The sequence below is a fragment of the Myxocyprinus asiaticus genome, chromosome 39 (genome assembly GCF_019703515.2).
Source record: "Myxocyprinus asiaticus isolate MX2 ecotype Aquarium Trade chromosome 39, UBuf_Myxa_2, whole genome shotgun sequence".
Taxonomy (NCBI): Eukaryota; Metazoa; Chordata; class Actinopteri; order Cypriniformes; family Catostomidae; genus Myxocyprinus; species Myxocyprinus asiaticus.
In genome coordinates, this window is record NC_059382.1 from 21,809,082 (window position 1) to 21,826,595 (window position 17,514).

The window sequence follows — 17,514 nt, forward strand, 5'->3', positions numbered from 1 at the left end:
ACTATAAAGGTACCACAGACCATTTTTCATGTCTTTTATTTATTTATTTATTTATATCAAAATTAAAAAAAAGAAAACTGAACCAAGATGAACAATTAAACATATTTCTTTTAAAAACTGAAATTTAAATGAAACAATGAAACAGAATCCTTAAAGTTGTTAATATATATATATATATATATATATATATATTATATTATTCCCTAAATTTGCATATTCCTGCTCATTTTAGAACAAACCAGAATTTTACTTCAAATACTGGTAACACCATACACATAAGTGGTTGTCACCAGTATTTGATTAAAATGATTTAAAAATAAAAATGTCCTTAAGCTTCCATTTTACTGGATATAGCATATTAAACAAATTTTAAATGCATAGCAATAAATGTTGTTATTTTAAAAAAAACAAGCATTTTTACAAATTCTGCCACCCCAGTTGAAGAATGACCCGGCTGGTATAAAATGTCACCATATTTAAAGGGATAGTTCATAAAAAAATTATAATGCTCTCGTCATTTACTCACCCTCATGTCATCCCAGATGTGAAAGTCTTTCTTTCTTCTGCAAAACACAAGCTAAGATTTTCGCAATAATATTTCAGCTCTGTTGGTCCTCCCAATGCAAGTGAATGGTGACCAGAACTTTGGTCCAAAAGGCAGTATAAAAGTGATCCATAGAACTCCAGTGGTTAAATCCATGTCTTCTGAAGCAATATGATAGGTGTGGGTAAGAAACAGATCAATATTTAAGTCATTTTTAACAGTAAATATACAATTTCACTTCCACATTCTGGTGTGGAATTGACTTTCACTGTCATATTCAGCCACATACTGGTTGAGGCTGGTCAAAGGTGGAGATTTATAGTAAAAAAGGACTTAAACGTGGATCTGTTTCTCACCCACACCTATCATATTGCTTCTGAAGAGAGGGATTTAGCCACTGGATTCATATGGATTACTTTTATGCCTCCTTTATGCCATTTTTGGACCTTAAATGTTCTGGTCACCATTCACTTGCATTGTGAGGCCAACAGAGCTGAGATACTCTTCTAAAAATCCTCATTTGTGTTCAGTAGAAGAAAGTAAGTAATACACTTGTATGCCAGGATGGTGAGTAAATAATGAAAGAATTTTCTTTTTTGGGTGAACTATCCCTTTAATTTTTGACGACTTTGAAAACCAGGCTGTGAATGTTAGACTTACACTTAACACCTGTTTCTCATGCACTGCAAAATATTCCTGATCCATGAGATCATTGCATACAATGTCTTAAATTTGATTTGATTTTGATTTAATTCAATATTCAATTATTATTATTTTAATGAGAAGAATCCCAGAAATTATCACATTTATTTTAGATACTTTTATGTAAGATACTTTTCTTTTTTTTTTGTGGGGGGTTCATGGTGATTAAATCAAAAGTTTTTTATGAACATAGCATTTGATACATTTAATAGCATCTGAAAAAGCTGTTGCAGGAGCTAAAGGTCCCCATAAAACACATAATTTTTCTAAAGAGAAGCGAATAGATTTATTATGAAAAATGTACAAAAAGGGGTTAAATTCACTGATCCAATCACAATGGAGATTAATTTATCAAATACTTAAGATGTTATGAAATGCCAAATGTGACTGAAATTAACAGAAAATTGTGCACCCTTTTCTAAAGTGGTTATTTTTAAGACTAATTATCTTAATTTATTACTCAAAAAAGGCCTCTTGCTGTCTTCAATTTGAAACAATTTGCCCCTACACTGTATCACTATAATCCCCCATGGGGCCTTTTACCTCACGAGCGAGTAATATTTTAAAGAATTTTAATCGAAACAATCTTCTGTTATTATTTCTTCTCACACAAATACTGTTACTATATCAATATTCAATAAAAAGAAATGTATTTTTTCAATCTTGATACACTTCTTGAAGAAAAATAGAGCACATTTTCCTTAAGGTGTGCCTTTTACCCCATTGTACCCTACAACCCATTGAAGAGACTATAATTCACAGTCTTGTTTTCATTCCCTTCAAAAATAAAAAAATGCCATTACTCTGAATAAGGTCCATTAGTTACCTGTAAACTTATGTGAAATGACTCCATCAAGCGTCATTTGTTCCGCTTGAATACTAGACACTATGTAACATTTAGAGTGAGGTAAGATATAGTCAAGAGAAGCTACTTGGACAAGTTTGAGCGAGTCATGTCTTAAATCATCAACTCTGAGATCACCGCCCTTTAATCAAACAAATGTTCTGGAATTGTATTAGATTATGAACAAAGAGATTTGATGAAGAACAATATTTGGCTTCCGCAATCTGTTTCAAAGCTTTAATCCAAAATAACCATAGTGTGCAATTTTTAACAGATCTTTTTTAAACACGACGCAAACTACAGTTAGCTTGATGGCACAGAAATTTCACTCAAGAAACATGCAGTTACTGCACCTCAATGTTGTCAGTCATCATAAAACAAAAGATTAGACAATGAAAATGTCCATTCATCGACTCGCATTATGAACTAAATTTAATTCAGTTAAATTGATAAGATACCAAATACACGTGTTGAACAGAGACACATAAAGAAGGTAAACTGCACACAAAATATTAAGTGGGTGGAGATCCAAAACATTCCAAGATAACATTTTACTTCTAGACAAACAAATAAGCTGTTGGATCTGGAGAGCATCGAGGTGCATGAGCTTCCATGTGGGGAATGGGTTTAGTCGGCAGAGATAAGGAGAAATGCATTGAGTATTGTTAGAATGAGGCTTTTGCAAGGAATTCTTGCCCTCAGATTGCCTGAGTTCAAACAGGCAATAATTTAATTCATTGTTGAGATGCATTACAGTGGAATTATTGCCTGTGAAAGCCATTGTAATAACAGGTCCACCACTACAGAGAAAGGTTCACAATACTGTATGCTACTTCAACTCTAAAAACAATAGCATGTTTGTTATCCATTTGCAAATACCGTAATTAAAATGTTTGGTTTGCTTAATAATGAGGAATTGTACTGTGCATAAATCAGCCCATCACAGTCTATTAAATACACATCTTATATAATTTCTGAAAGGATAGTGGTGACAGGTCCCTTTAGACACAAGATGATGCGTTTCATAGCTAAAGCAAAGACAACCCTCAAGCACCTTCAGCCCACAGGGATCTCTATTCTAAAACGGGACACTAAACTTTTGGACAGAAAGCATCAGAAAAGTTTGGCAAATCAACTGTTTAAAATGCAACAGTCTTACTAAAGAAAGTCACTGGCTATAAGCCAAACAGTAGTTTTATAATGTTTTTCCCCTACTCTGATGATGGCCTAAACAGTGATGCTCTGCTTGGGGTAGAATATTTTGATATATTTTGCAGGGCTCCAAGATGGAGAGATTAAGTGCAAGGGAGCTTACCAAAGACTTTTCCATCTGTCTCCTTTGCATTCTTGGAAGGACATAGACTTATTTTCAAGAGACAGTCACCACCAAAGGAAAAAACATCAGGATAGTTGGTGAAAGTGTAGGGAGTTGCTATCTAATGATCCATTGTGCGAGATCCAGGCGTAAAGGGGCAAAAAACTCACCACAGCTGAAAGCATTTTACTAGAGAAAGCCCATAGATTAGGCTTCACTCCCATCCAAAGCCACACACATCCCAATGACCTAGATATAAAAAACAGAAATCGGGTTCAGTTCCTATAAGCATGCAGCCACTGGCATAAAGCGGACCTGGAGTGGGGGAGTGTGAGGAGAAACCACATGCTCACATTTCTCTAATTTCAGCAGCATGGTCACTGGCTCTGACCTGGAGCTGTTTGTCAGACTGGAACGCCAATAAACCACAATGACTGGCAACAGTCAGTTAGCGCCTGCCTCCAGGAGGTTACCACCACACCTCAGCTCTGGTCACAACACATTGTGCCTCACCATGGGGATTTAATTATACAATTTTGACTAATCGCTGTCTTGCACATATTCATGGGGAACAGTCAGATATGTCCAACAAGTCCAACATGATTACACAAGAAATTGTTGATTTAAAAAAATCATGTACCCAGAAACTGACCCCATTCATTAATTTGCATCAATTTAAATGTGTTAACCTTTCTCTCTAGCGCTACTGATAGTGTGTTGTGCGAGCAACCTCCAAGACACAGGTTCTGGTCCTGTGGGAACCAGGAAGTAATCACGTTCACATATGGTGAATGTGATTCAGATGTTGCATTTTTGCTCTAAAATTACATTTTTACTCCGCTGACAGTTAGGTTTAAGTTTGGGGTTTAAATTAGGGGGTTGATAAAATATACATTCCTGTTGACTGTAATACTTATAATTGGCGCCACTCTGTGGACATTTCCGGAGCTCACACGTTCCCATACGTTCAACAACGCTTCCAGCTTCGGCCAATGGGGGCAGTGATTCAAATTTCGGTAAGCACTAAGCACGGTACAATTTCAGTTACAAATCAAAAAGAGAAATGAAAAATGCACACAGCTGTCACGTTTGGGTCTCAGGAGGATAAATTGTGAGTCCATTTCAAACATTTTAAACCAGTGGGATGCCACTAAGAACTCACAGGCTTGCACAAATGATCTATGATTCATATACACAGTGGGAGGGTAGATTTGAGTGCACATGCTTTAGGAGCTGTAGAGAGGCCTGCCGGTGAGGGCCAATTACAGGCCCCTTTAGGTTGAAACAGGAGGTTTTAAGCATTAGACAATGTATGTTATTTGCCTCTCTCATGTTTGTCATTTGTAGAACGATGGAGCAACAACACAGCTGTAGCAGAACATGAACATAAAAGGCATTATGTAAGGTGTGATATACAGCTCTTACGACATTTGACAAAGTTCCAACATTTTGTTCTCTGCATGATCATGAATGCCCGGATTCTTACTGCTACGTCTTGTAAATGTTCTACTGCTGAGCGGGAAATACAGAGTCACTATGCCCAAGTTTATATTTCACTCTTTTCTTCATGTGTCACTTGCATGCTGAGACATGTCTTTTAAATGGCAGAGGAGAATTGACTTTCAAACTAGAATGTCATCAAACTTTCCACAATGGATTGCCAAATCATCTTTCATACATGAGTCAAACACTCTAAGTAGCCCTAAATGAAGTCTTAAATGAGATCATACTTTGAGTTTTGTGACAGTAGGTTAGGGATGGGCGGATTGATACTAAAGTATTGATACTTCCGATACTGATGTGGTATCAAGAATATCGATCCTCACATAATAATATAGATTTTGAAGTTTTGTTTTTAACTAGCGATCTTATTATTTAGATAACATGAATATTAATGCATCTCATAAGCTTCGAAGTGAAAAAAAATAATTATATTAGCGAATAGTTGCATGGCACCAGAAAATGTTTTTCTTCCGCTCATCTTGATGTGCAGAAATGCTAAAATACACCAGCAGACACAGACAGAACTCACCCTTTCAGTCACAGTGCTCATTCAAAGAGGGAGCAGTGCTTTCCAGAGGTAATGACAGAAAAACAGCATCTGGAGTTATTCACATTAAGCAATAACAAACCTAGACATGACATGTATTATAATGGGCTTGTGTTACCATTTTTACATGTTTATTTAAATTCAGAGTTCTTAAAACATTGATAATGATCATTAATCCTCGTTAATAAATGATACCCTTATGAAAACTTACCATGGATTTACTGTAGTAATATTGTATTAACCATGACTAGTAACCACGACTGTAATAACCATGTTTTTTTTCTTCTTTCTTTTTGGCAGTAACCAAGGTTTTGATACAATTAACCATGGTTTTGCTACAGCATTACTGTAGTATCCATATTGTAACTTGGTTTTAGGAATAGTAACCATATAATAATATCTATGGTTAATTTGGGGGTTTTATATGCTGCTTATACTTACTAATTTTTAAAAGGTAAACAAAGCAGCCTAATAATTTTCTGCTTTATATATATACAATAAATATATATAAAATTTAAGTAATAATTTAAGTTATTCATTTTATCCAAAGAATTTGTAAAAATTTAATTTAATAGAGGTATTGGTATCGATATCGATGTCGGCAATACTGGCCTAAAAGTACTTGGTATCTGACCGAAAATAAAATAAGTGGTAACGCCCAACCCTACGGTAGGTTGAAAGTTGTTGCTGAAATCAGTCTGTGCTTTAATCAGCCACTGCCCCAAGTGGCCAAAGCTGGAAATGTTACTGAACGTATGGATATGTGTGATGTACAGTTTTCAGTGAAATGTCCACAGACTGGTGCAAGTTGTACTTTCAGTTGTAATTGATGTTATACAGTCAACAGGAATGCATATTTTTTGAAGTCCACTTCCTAACTTAAACCCCAACCCTAAACCTAACCATCAGTGGAGTAAAAATGTACATTTAAAATGAATTTGATGATGAATGTGATTACTTCCTGGTTTCCATGGGACCAGAAATAACCCACAACTCACAGATTGCTCACACAACAAACTATCAGTAGTTCCCACAGGAAAAGGTGAGTACACTTGAAATGATGCAAAAATGCCAGATTGGGGATGGCACTTCTCAGTAATGCACTAAAATTGTGTCAATTTCTGGGTAAATTCGGTACATGTCGATTTACTGAGTGATCATATCGCGCTTTTAACTGTAAAATTGTAATAAATGTGACAGGGACATGTAAAGCTAATCAACTCCATTTGACTGTTGACTTTTTGTTTTCATTAAGACTTGAACAAATGAGAATTATGTCATCTGATTGTCCCAACAAGAGGGGAAATACAAACCCAAACTTATTTTGTACATGCACAATTGTACAGATTTGTTCTCAAGAAACCTGTTGTGAGGCATAAAATAGCACTGCTCATTCATTTAACTTCACATAACTATCATCTTCCAAACAAGATATAATTTGCTTCAGGCTTATTGGTGTCTGAAAAGAGGAGATACAGTACATAATTTTATTCCCTCTGAGTGGACAGGTCAAGAGAAATTATGTTATGGTTAGCTGAACGGCAAACCATTGAACACAAGACTATGGCTTTCAGTCACAAAAAGACCCACAGGAAATGGCTGGAGCCTTTTGTGTATGTAAACAGAGGGTCTACATCCTGTCTCTGGCCATCTCTGAACTGGACGTAAGGCCTTGGCGTGAGAGCAATGTACTGTCTGTGGCTCCAGTTTTGATCCCTATACACCACAAGACTCTGTGAAATGCAGGCTATGGCTCCACACCTGTTGCTGTGGCAACAGGGAATAGGGAGGTGCCACGTAGCTTGCGATCTGTTACCACAGCTGGTGGCAGTAACATTGTTCGAGTCCCTTCATTTTCCTTCCTTGTAAATAAATGCCTGAAATGTTTGAGCAGTTATGGAGAAAATGGTCAAAGCACATCCTTCTCACCAACTAACCAGCATGACACGTCTACTCGTTTTCACAACAACTTGGTTCGAGTAATATGTAGTCTAAAGTTTGCAAAGATAAAACACATCTTTGGTGGGCTCTAATGTTTCACTGATAGTCTCTAATTTGTTCACCCATAATCCCAAAAGTCTTCTTTTGTAAGGGCAGCTGTGGGGAAGTCTACAGTCGGTGACCACCCAGAGTAGAACGAACTTTAGTCCTATAAGGCCTGTGCCAATTATCTTCTATGCTGCTCAATCCAAATTTCCACCCTAATTCCCTATTTCCTCAAAAAGTTAATCCATATGCAGACACTTCTAGAGTTCACTCCTTAACAGAGCCGAGTAACTATTTCTGATATTTAACACACTGACCATCACAAAGCCAGATCCTTTAACAGAGTAAATTAGGTGACTCTACATCCGAAATATTCCCATACAAGAATTCTCAGTGAATGATGTCACATCCCCTAATAAGTAATGAGAAAAGGACAGGAAGACTCTGTGGGAGAATGTTTAGCTGAATTAAGACCTTATTTAGACTGTTTTATGTTGTTTAGCTGGAAACAGTTTTGTTTATCGGGTCATATTGACATTCACTGAGTTACTTTCACAGTATCTCTTCTCTTAGCTTCAGATTTTAAAGGAATATTCCTGGTCCAATACAAGTTTAGCTCATTCGACAGCATTTGTGGCATAATTTTGATGACCACAAAAATGAACATCGACTCGTCTCTCCTTTTCTTAAAAAAAATAAATAAATAAAAAAAATAAAAATCGTGGTTCCAGTGAGGCACTTACAATGGAAGTGAATGGGGCCAATTTTTGGAGGGTTTAAACACAGACATGTGAAACTTATAATTTTTAAAAAGCACTTACATTAATTCTTCTGTCAAAACTCATGTATTATTTGAGCTGTAAAGTTGTTTAAACTGTCATTTTTACAGTCTTTTTAGGATTTGTTGACATTACATCATCATGGAAACGAAGTTGTAAAATTGGCTATAACTTTACACAGAAAAGGTTTGTAAGTGATTTTATCACACAAAAATCATGTTTACACACATATTGTTTGTCTTGTGGCTATACATTTGAAAAAGTAAAAACAATGTATGTTAAATAATTGGCCCTCATCACTTCCATTGTAAGTGCCTCAATGTAACCCAGATTTCTTCTTTCTTTTTTTTCTTTTTTTTTAAGAAAAGGAGGGGCAAGTCAAAATTTGTTTTTGTGGTTTTGAGCTTAACTTGTATTGAACCTGGAATATAGTCCAAAAACACTTCAAACACAATAATGGGTAACCGATAACAAATTCAATCTCACTTTCCTTCTCCTAATCACATATAATCACTACATCCTCAGCTGGAGCAGGGAACACTTTTTTTATTTCTTTTGTGAAATTGCTCATTTTGGGTTAGCAAAATGTGTATTACACAATGCTGTCATTTCATCTGGCTTTATTCAGTCTTGACAGTCTTCTTCACTCTATTTCCTGGCAGGAATAAAATGACAAAGCATGTTGTGTTATTGCCGACTAAAATTTAATCCTAGAATGCTTGTAAATATTACAAAATGTAAATATATTTGGGCCAAATGCCTATCCACTTTAAGTAATTAATTTGTCTTGTTTTTATGTATGACATAATCAGGTCAGTGGCTGATTGGAATATACAGTGGTCTCAAAATGTATTTGGACACTGAAGCCACACTTAAAAAGAATGTCATTGCATTATATAACAAAATATTAAACCAAATAGCATTTATTTTTTAGGAAATATAGCACAACCACTCTTGTCCAGCAATACCTTTTACAAACAGACGCTTGTTAGGTCTCACATAAAACAAGATATAAAGTACTATTCAATATTATGACAAAAAGTATTTGGACACTTTCTGGTTGTCAAATGTAGTGTGTAACATATTCATAGTTGATATGATGAACTACAGTATATGTGGTTCCATGAGGGGAGGTGACTTCATATATTTAGCTAAAAATCCCCTTGGAACACTAGGTGGTTAAAAGTAATTGGCTCAGAAAAGTGATTTGTTCTGAGATTTGTTTGCAGATGCTTTTGGTTTGATATTTTGTCATCTAATGCAATGTCATTCATACATTTTTTAAGAGTGACTTAAGAGTCCAAAAGTGTCCAAATACTTTTTGGGACAACTGTATAGGCTACACACTTAACTTATTAAAATATATGAAAATGTATAAGAAACAATGAGAAAAGCAAGGCTAATAATAAGCATATTAATGGATATTGACATTTTGGAGACTCATTGAGGGCTGGTCTTACTGATCGTGACCTCTTTCCCAAGAGATCCACAATAGCCAAACATGGGAATAATTGCTGATAAGATTTAATTTATGCCATTTCGGGCTATCAGTGGCTGTATGCTTTTTGCCTACATCAGAGTGAATTGTGTAAGAAAAAGTTCAGATGATAAATGCATCTGTGTCTTTGACCTTCCGTGTAACTGATTCACACCATTAGAGCTGCAGCTAACAATTATTTTGATAATCGATTAATCTAATGTTTATTAGACTGTTCTGCGATTCTTGCACCGATTAATCATTAGCTCTTAACTGATTATTCAGCTTGTGCCACGACTTAAAAGGTTGTATTAAATGTGCTTACTAACAATAAAGAGGACAAAAATCATCTTTTAAAAATACCTATAAATGACATTCAGTGAATTAAAGGGAAAACACACTTTTTATTAAGTTTAATTCAGTAAAGAATTCACTACAAAAAAATCCTATTGTTATCAAGTGTTTTGTCTTGTTTTCCATTTAAAATGGTCTAAAAATCCTTAAAACAAGATACATTTACTTGAGAAGCAACATATAAGATATTTAGATTTGCTTTAAGAGAATGTGTCTTCAATATAAGTGTATTTTGTATATAAGTGTATTTTTTCACTTTGTTATACTTCTGCGAGTGCAGTAAAGACAAAATATACTTGTATTCAAGATCTATTCTCTAAAAGCAAGTCTAAATATCTTATATGCTGCTTCTCAGGTCAATGCATCTTTTTCTTAAAGGTTTTTAGGTCTTTTAAAATATTTTATTTTTAATATCATATTCAATATTCTCAGATAACAATTTTTTCTTCTGCAGTATAGCTCCAAAAGTAAATGTACATTGTTTTAAAGGAGTTTTAGATATTTATATTGGAAAACATGCCAAAACAAAAACAAATCAAAAATTTATTTTGGTGCAGTGTATAATGGGGCAAAGACTACCTTCTCTCACCTTTATGTTCACTTAAATCCATCTTTAACTCACAAAATTTTTTTTAATAAAGCTGCGTATTGACATGTATTATGATTCAATAAGTCACGAGCCATCACGTTATAATCTAGCTGCAGCAAGCGCACGCTCGAGGGATGAGCATCCCCGCGACAGAGTGTGCATCAGCCAGGTGCAGTTTCAATCTCTCCCCCTCAGATTGGGACATTCGCACAACTCACGGAAGAGACGCTGATTGCACAGAGAAATGCCAGTTTCGGAGTTTGTAGTTATTTACATGTTATGCTTCCGTATTATTTGAACTTTAATAAAGCTATAACACATTCAGTATAACTGCATTTAAAATGTAACGCCGGGGTGTTTCCTTTAAAACAACGAGTGTGCTTCTGTGTTTACTTATTTGGTATTTTTGCATTATAATTCTCTCATACTTTGCGATCTACATCTCCTAAAGCTGTTTGGAAAGTTTAGAGTGCATCTGGACTGTGTAATTCTTCCTCTCCTCAGTCAGACACGAACTGCAGTGCTGCTCTCGTGCGTCATCATTACAGTTAAATGTGATCTCGTTACGTTAAGATCAAACGACTATTCAACAACGAAAATTTTTGTCGACAATGTTTTATTGTAGACGTTGTTGATAACGTCGACTAATCATTTCAGCCCTACACACCATAACACTTCATCATGTTCCTTTCGTGATGTTAGGACCCAACGTCTTCATGGGCTTGAATCCAAATAGCTGTTGAAACAGCAAGACAAATAAAGTAGAATAACCCACACAGCACAAAGGTGAGCACACACAGGGCTTCAGGAAAATAAATTACACCCCAGCTTATAATTAGAGCTGGTAAATAACAGAGCATTAATTTACTCCCTTCAGAGGTACAGCGTGTGAAGCTGTCATAATATTCCAAACATAAAGAGGTCTGCATTGCTTATCAGACCCAAACATATTCTTAGCATTTCGCCAACAGTAAGTTTTCTACTGGCGATGTGTCATCCAAGACAATGCAGTGGCTCACGTCAGTACTGTGTGTGTGGTTATGTTCACTTGGGCAAGGCATACATTCAACAATCAATTCTACTGCCAAAAGATTACAAAAATGAAAGTTGAATGCCAGATTTTTACCTACCACAACATAATTATTTTCCAAAAGGAGACACTGCAGACATCAATAAGATGATTTGCAAGTGCTTTCCAAATAAATCCTCAGCGCTATAACCTTCTCTTGCACAGGTCAGGTTTGCTTTAGCCCAGTCTGTCTGAATTAATCAACATGATCAATTGATTGGAATATCTGGGCTTGCCTACACTTCCCTGAAACAACAATATTCATAGTAAGTGGGTGGACAGATTGGGAAACTGCAAAGACACTAAACCTCTCGTCTCTAATTTCTCTTATCAAACTTGGCTTGTGTAACTTGCCAGACCTTGCTAACTAAGAACCTCACCTCTAAAACACCAGTCTATACTTCTACAGATCATAGATGTTGAAACTGAACGGAGTTTTGTCTTACTGACAAAGGGCTACATTTGGAATAGCATACTGCCTTACTACTCTTACTGCTACTGTTGCTGAAGTACGTAATATGTAGGACACGCTGCTGTGCAGGGCTTAAGTATAAGGGCTGAAACATACTCTACGCAAGTACGTGAATATAGACACATTTTGCAAAGCAATCTCGATTTTGAAATGCATCAAACCGCAAGCTCGATTCTGAAATGTGTCAGACCGCAATTTATAAGGCAACGCAACTACACTGTGCATTGTCAAAGTAGCTGTAAGGGGCTATATAGCGAGATTAATGTGAACTGTCCACTGCTAAGGTGAGTTAGAAGGTAAGGCCTTCTTCACAGCAGCACCATCTTTGATTTTTGTAGGGACTGACAACGAGGCTGTGAGGGATAGACATACAGTCTCTTCAATGGGCTGTACTGCAGTATAAAGTGTTTTTGGATTGTTCCGCGGACATAACATTGAAAAAATATCTTTCCAAAAACATTCAGTAGACAAAAAACTCAAGATAATATGAGTTGTGGAAAATCAGATGGGATATAGGAGCTTTATAGAGCTTTGTTCCGTGCAGGCCATTGAAGAGATGGTAAGGCTCTCTCTCACAGCCTCATTTTCATTCCCATTAAGAATCAAAGATGGCGCTACTGTGAATAAGGTCGCCCCCCTTGAGTACTGAGGTATGTTCCCGCTAACGTAATGTACGGAGGCACATTAAAGGGACAGTTCAGTTCTCTCATCATTTACTCATCTTTATGCCATCCCAGATGTGTATGACTTTCTTTCATCTGCTGAACATAAATGAAGATTTTTAGAAGAATATCTCACCTCTTTTGGTCCATACAATGCAAGTGAATGGGTGCCAACATTTTTAAGCTCCAAAAATCACACAAGTCAGCATAAAAGTAATCCATAAAACTCCAGTGGTTAAATCTATATCTTAAGAAGCGATATGATAGGTATGGGTGAGAAACCGATCACTTTCACATTCTTCTTCTTGTGTTTTTGGTGATTCACATTGTTCATGCATACCACCCCCTTCTGGGCAGGGAGAAGAATTTCAAGCAAAAGAGTACCTGTGTCTCACCCACACCTATCAAATCACTTTTGAAGATATGGATTAAAAACACTGGTTCTTTTTTTATGACTTTATGTGCTTTTTGGAGTGTCAGCATTTTTGCACCCATTCACTAGCATTATATGGAACTACAGAACAGAAATATTCTTCTAAAAATAATGAGAGAATTTTCATTTTTGGGTGAACTAACCCTTTAAGCATCAACCAGACCGTGCGCTGGCACTGCGGTGGCCGAGTGCTCGCATCTGCGTTCATTTACTTGCAGAGTATGTTTCGGAGTCTATCAAGGATTTAAGGGCAACTCATCACAAACGCATTCTTGAGCTGAAAAAAGCTAGATGCAAATCAAATCACTTTTATTGTCACACAGCCATATACACAAGTGCAATTGTGTGTGAAATTCTTGGGTGCAGTTCCGATCAACACAGCAGTCGTGACAGTGATGAGACATATACCAATTTACAATAACATCAAATTAACACAACACAATTTAAAGTCTAATATACACATAATTACACACAACACAATATACAAATAATAACGTACACTGTACAGTGTACAATACACACAATATAGATACACATTATTCAATAAAAAAAAAGTATATATATAGTATACATAGAATGTACAGTAGGTTGTATTGTACTGTATTGACATTCAGGCTGTCGGTTGATAGTAAGTTGTTAAGAGAGAATATAATATAATAATATAATTTATGACAGTCCAGTGTGAGATATAAGAGTAATAAAGTGCAGTGCTGATGACGCCATGAATAAAGTAGAACGCAGGTGTTTGGAGATGTGTTTTTAATGTTTTTTTTTGTTTGTTTGTTTTTACTTGACATCCAAAAAACAAGCTGTTCCTGTGTAAGATGCTGGAAAAAATAAATGCGAGACACAGTCAGAAGCTATTTAGTCCAAGACGGAGCACTTGTATTACAATGAATTGGAGAAATTGGAATGCCCATTATGGCAGATGGAAAGGAAGTCCGGCCTTGCAGGTAAAAGAGCCAATCACCCATAAAATACAGACATAACCTATCAGTCAACTGGAGAATGCACATGCGCATAAGCTAGACCAGCTTGACAAATAGCGTTTTTTTGTGTGATCTGAGCTAAAGGAGCACAATTTATGATGCCATTGTTGTCAGATTTGATTGTAATCTTGAACAAATGTTTTGGAGATTTTGGTCTTAATCCATTCAAGTAGATAGGAGCTGTACTTTCATGCTGCTTGGATCCTTAGAATACAGCTGCCTGGGAGTGTTCCCAAGTTGGCCAAGTGCCTGAATTGCCTTTAAAGGGACTTTCACATGGTGCAATGGTCAAAGATGTCCGTCTAGCACATGTCTACATTGGAAAACAATTTTAAAACAACCACAAAAACGTGTTCAGTGTGAACGGTCACCTAAATTGTAATGGCCAGTTATTTTAGCAACTGATAACCAATCAGAAATTGAACAGCATTATAAACAAGAACTCTAAATCAGGGTTTATGTGTGAAATCTTTTAACCTATTAATCCACTATAAACTATGACCAATGGGAAACATGGCACAAGATAACCCAGTATTTCTTTAACCCAGGATTTAGAATGACCCAGGATTAACAATTTCAGTGTGAAAAGACGAAGAAAGTTGTAAATTAGTATTCTATTCTGAACATAGTCAAAGACAGAGCAGGTCTATGATGGAATGATAGTAGAGAACATGAGAGAATTTGAGCTGAAGGGAATAACAAGTAGGGTGCGGTCTAGCCACCCAGCCGTTTCCTAAATTATCTGCCTCAACTATTTTCCATTTCAGAGGCATTTTATAATCTCCAGATTTCTTTTAATAAGTATTGATGCTATGTGCCCATCTCAGTCCTCCTCCTCTTTGCCTTTTCAGTGCAGGCCGACAGTTGAATCTGCCACCAGACTTCCCATTTATAGGCACGGAGACTGGTGATTTTTAAGAGGAAAGAATGGACGTCAGGACGGAGTGAGGAGGGAGGTCGGACTGTGTCGTGGGAACAGCGAGCCAAGTCTGGATTGCTAAACTTTAGCCTCAAGAGGATTCACAACTGCTTTCAATTTGAGATGGGGGTCACTCAAATTACAGTCCCCTTTTCGCCAAGATCTAATCCACGCCCCCCGCACGCCCAGCCCACTCCACGCTTTAGAGAGCCAAAGCTGTGACATCATCTAAAGTGGGGTTCTGTTGCTGTCTCTCACCCCTGTGTACTCTTTCCTTCTCCCATTTTCACCTATGTCATTTATCATAAGCCTTTCTCTCCAGATTTTTGACATCTCTTTTTAGTCTCTTTCTCAAGTGTCATCGTTCTTGCCTCTGCTTTGAATCAGCAGGGGTTTGTGTGTAGGTCTTTTGGTGTTCTTCAGTGTAGTCTGTTGTCATGCACTAAAGATGTGGTGACAGGGGGCTGAGAGGTGCAGAGGGCTGCAGTGGTGGAGGCAGTGATGCTGGGGTGAAAGGGGTGGTGAGTTTCATTAGGGTGACCAACACCTAGTGAGCAACAATCTCACTACGGGTTACATTTTAACCCTTTCAGACCCTTTGTCCATTCCAATGGACATCACTTTTCTCTGGTGTTTTTAAAGGTTTTTAGCATTTAGTGCCATCCAAATCGCAAAGAATTATTAAATTAGAGAAAGTCAAACTAGGAGTGTGGATTCAATTCTTTTTTTTTTTCCCATGAAGTTTTAAATGATCTTGAACACAGTTTTACTTGTTACAGTTATCAATATTTCAATTCCAGATATTAGTTTATACATATTACATTTTTTATTATTTATTTTTTAGAACTTAATTTGATTTATTAAATACAAGCAGAATTCAAAAAGATTTAGCATTACCTTAAAATTGATTTAAAGTTTTCTATAAATTATTTTAAAGTTTTCAAATATCTGTTAAAAGTTAACTGCCATTTAAATTTTTTTTTTATTGATGTTCATTTATGATAGAAATACAGCGTAGTCATATTTCTTTGTCACTGAAACATAATCGGGGTATTAAAGGGTGTCGAAATGTTTATAATAACGAAAATATTAAATTTTCTGGAAAATGTATTTTATATATTAATATAAAGTGGCCCCAAAAGTATTTGGACACTTACGCCACACTTAAAAATGTATGAATGTCATTGCATTAGATAAAAAAAATATATAAGTGACATTTATCTCTAGGGTAGATAAAACAAGCACACTTTTCATACAGTGCATTTAACAAATTATAAAACAATAGATGTAAAACTTAAAACCATAAAACAATACCATTATAATTTAAGAGGGAAAAAGATATTTGAAATTGCTCTGGTTGTCAGATTTACAGTAACATATACACACACAAACAATCAAAAAGAAAAAAGTTTGTTTTGTATGTATAGCTTAATTTGCTTGCAGATGCCCCTTGGTTTTAAACTTTTATCTAATGAAATTCATACATTTCTGGATACTTAATTATCCAAAAAGTTTCATTTAATCTTTGAAGATAAAAGTACATTTGTGCTTCATTCAATCATTTTGACCATGTCTGTCTTTGAAACACATTTTAGTTACATGCAATTCTCAATAACTTCACTCCAGACAATCCTTCAACTTCACAAACTAGTGTGTGTGTGTGTTTTGGTGCATTAGGGTGCTTGGCGCTCTCACATTCATGGAATGCAGAGTATCTAGGGCTGCTGGCATGAAGGGTGGGGAGAGAGTGGAGTAGAGAAGGGGAGTCCACACTAAATAAGCACAATTACACTTACGCACTATGGAAACCAGATGACCACGGGCACTGACAACATGCTGGGGTTACTTAGGCCAAGGCTCAGATACACACTCAAACACAAAGGATCTTTACAGCATTCCGGAGCCCTGCAGTAGACGAATGGGAAGGCTTGTGGCTGGTCTGTAAACATGGTGCGTTTCCCACACTGGACTTTGCGATGTAAGTGTGAGTTGTGACCCCCTCATTCCTCCCACTTTCCAAAACACCTCCACCATTCACAGGATTCTCCTACAAACTGGTCACATTCATCTCACTAAAGAATCACACATTAACAACACTATGAAATGTTTGTTCAAAATCAACAGTAACTTACCAACAAATAGCCAGAAATTTGCTGCATTTCATACCACAGTAAAATTACTAATTACAGTAATTACAAAATACCATATATTATCTTAAAGTATATTACTGTAAAAATATGGTAGCTTGCATGGTGTATATTGAAATACAGTACTGTAGAACTAATTACAGTAAGCTGTGTTTACAGTATAACTAACTGAAATCTGTTACA